This window comes from Sinocyclocheilus anshuiensis, unplaced genomic scaffold (genome assembly GCF_001515605.1).
Source record: "Sinocyclocheilus anshuiensis isolate Anshui unplaced genomic scaffold, SAMN03320099.WGS_v1.1 scaffold623, whole genome shotgun sequence".
In the NCBI taxonomy this organism is placed as follows: domain Eukaryota; kingdom Metazoa; phylum Chordata; class Actinopteri; order Cypriniformes; family Cyprinidae; genus Sinocyclocheilus; species Sinocyclocheilus anshuiensis.
Window position 1 is genome coordinate 678,284 of NW_015548226.1, and position 3,295 is coordinate 681,578.

The 3,295-nt window shown below is 36.2% G+C and overlaps 1 pseudogene; it reads right to left on the reverse strand.

The window, feature by feature from the left end:
- Positions 1 to 2,184: 2,184 nt before the first annotated feature.
- On the reverse strand, positions 2,185 to 3,295 carry LOC107654366 (serine/threonine-protein kinase pim-1-like; annotated as a pseudogene).

Genomic DNA, 3,295 nt, shown 5'->3' on the forward strand with positions numbered 1-3,295 from the left:
AAATACATTCATGAATGTTTTTAATGAATGGATTTTATAATACAAATAGCAATGTGTAACATTTTACCATATTTATTGCAACACTTTTATTTGTTCCCCACCAAATAGTTTTTTCACTAAATGTTTGGATTTCTAAAATTATTGTGCACTGATTTTTCTAGAATAACTTTTGCTGCCTAATTATCCACTAACCTAGTTTATGATAAATTCTTTGTCATAGATTATAAATATACATAGGCCTATATTTTTTCATATTTGTTTATTTTATTTTTCTTTATTGTTTACTCACGCCTTAAACTGCACTCAAAAAATATTTTGGACTAAATTTAAGATTTACATATATGAATTGCATATGAAATTTCCATCTGTTTGGATTACACAATTTTAACAAACTAATAAACTTAAAGGGATAGTTCACCAATGAACTTAAAGGGATAGTTCACAATGAAAATTCTGTCATTAATTACTCACCCTCATGTCGTTTCAAACCCGTAAGACCTTCGTTCATCTTCGGACACGTTCAACTGTAATTTTAGGAAGCTACGAGAATACATTTTGCGCACAAAGAAAACAAAAATAATAACTTTATTCAACAATTCTTCTCATCCCATCTGCAGCGATGCGCTGCCATTGTGGAGAGAGTATCACGAAGCATACGTTTGCTTCAGGGTTGCCAGGTTTTCACAAGAAAACCTGCCCAATCGCTACTCAAAACTAGGCCAATCGCGTTTCGAGGTGGGGGGTAAAATACACGGTTTGGCAAAAGGAGAGTGGGACGGTGGGCGGTGCTTAGGGTGGTGACTGAAGGCAGTGACTGTAGGCAGTGACTGTGTAGTTCTGACGTCAACTTTTTATGGAAGTCACAATGGTTTGTGAAAAATAGCTAGAACTTTAAGCAGGCTGTGTGCATTTTACTGTGGACTGACTGTTTTGAAACTTATATGCCCAATTCCGTGGGAAAACCGCGGACTTGGCAACACTGACTTGCTTCCGCATCATGTAAACAACGCATGTGCGTGTTAACGTAAGCAAGCGGCACCATGCGCATGCGTTGTTTACATGATGCGGAAGCAGACGCATGCAGTGTGTGTGTGTGTGTATTTTTAATGTGTTTAATGTTAAAATATACATTTTAGCAGTATGTTTTCCCTTGGGAAAAAATATATATATTTTGCTACACTAAGGAGAAATTCTGCAAGCCAGATGTTATTTTTTTTAATTATTATTTTATAAACATGGCAAAAGATGACCCTATTAAGGGGTATATTAAATTTGGTTGTAATTGGTTGCTAATAACTCTGGAATCATCATAGTTACAATCGAAATTCATGTTTTTTTTCTGATTCCTTCAATGCTGATCTTATGCGTATCCATATCTGCGAAGCATTATGAAGATAATTGATGGCCATTTTTACAAGCTGACCTAAATCTGCTAAACACAATGTCCAAGCTTAACGAAACTGGACACACAATAGACAACAGGTCATTCTGAGGACGCATACAAAGTTTCATAAAATCCTAAGGCAATACATAGGGGCAATACAACTGAAAAAAAAAAAACACTAACTCCACAACCGTATGATCCATTAAGTTAAAAACTGGTATGCACCTTCTATGTTGGATGTCCTAACATATCCTCAAATATGACTCAGACACCGCAAACAATATGGCAAACTTTTCTATAAACTTTATTACACATTTTCTTACAAAATGTTCTTGAATTCTTACACAATTATCTTATTAAATTATCTTATACACTTATTTACTTATCTATCTTATTAACTTATCTTATATACTTCTCTATCTTATAAACTTATTTACTAATGTATCTTATAAACATATACTTACTTTTCTATCTTATACACTTATATACTCATCTATCTTATACACTTATTTACTTATCTATCTTATTAACTTATCTTATATACTTCTGTATCTTATAAACTTATTTACTAATGTATCTTATAAACATATACTTACTTTTCTATCTTATACACTTATATACTCATCTATCTTATACACTTATCTTGAACAATTATCTATCTTATGCACTCATCTTAAACACTCGTCTTACAAAATGTCTTACTAATTTTCTTATGAAATATGTATAAATTTAAAGACTACACAAATAACTATTATTTACACGTCTCTAAGCAAGCAGTACTGCCAGACACAAGTGTTGCTGCTTCAAGTTGAGGCACCAGATGCTACCAGGACTTGCTGACTGAAGACAGAAAACAACAGGGTGGCCGTGACAGTTGTTTTCTTAGGTTCTTCACGTCTTACTCCATGACCTGATAAAAAAAAAAAATCAGCATTAATAGTCTAAAGACATTACATTTAGAGCACATTTGATTTGGCAATAAGTTTATGACTGATGATCAAACCAAACAAAAAAACTCATTTAGCTCATCTACTACCTTAAACCAGTCATGGAGATGCCTCTTTTCTAGATTGATCCTCTGCTGTGGATCAGACTGCAGACATGCAGAAATCATCTGGCAGCATCCTGCGATAGAAGACGAAAGATGTTTGATTTATTAGCTTATTCTTTACACCTGCTCTTCTTCAAGCTATATGTTTTTATTGTGTGATTTAGAATACAGATTGCCCTTCTTTCTTCTTTCATGAATATCTTACCTTGTGACAGGTCAGGTCTGGTCCAGCTCCTCTTACTGATCAGATCCAGGTCATAGTCAGTTGGATAATATCCGCATGCAATAATGAATAGGAGGATCCCTAGAGACCACACCTTTGTCGGCTTCTCGAGGTATTTGCCGTTAGCGGTGACCTCTGGTGGACAATACGCTTGTGTGCCTTGAGGAAAGAGATTTTGTCCGTTTGATACATTTCCACATCATGTTGACTACATAGGATGCAATTCTGTGAGATAATTAACAAAGCAGTTCATAACACATACCACTGAAGATTTCGTAGGCAAATTTCTTCATTAGCGCACCGCACCCAAAGTCAATCAATTTCACCTCCATGGTGTCCTGGTTCACCAGCAGGTTCTCCATTTTGATGTCCCGATGGAAGACACCATGCTTGATGCAAACATTTGCGGCTTCAGTGGCCTTCCACATGATCGTTCTTGCTGTCCCCTTGTCGAGACACTCTCTGTGGAGCTTTACGAAACTTTTCAGGTCCATGCAGGGCACAGGTCGCTCCATGACCATGATGTAGTGGTCTCTGTTGTCCTCCCAGTCCAGAAGTTTTATGATCTGAGGACCTCTGGGGCTCTTATTGGCCATGAGTGTGTCAAGCCTATCTCCATGGGGACACTTTCGGGATG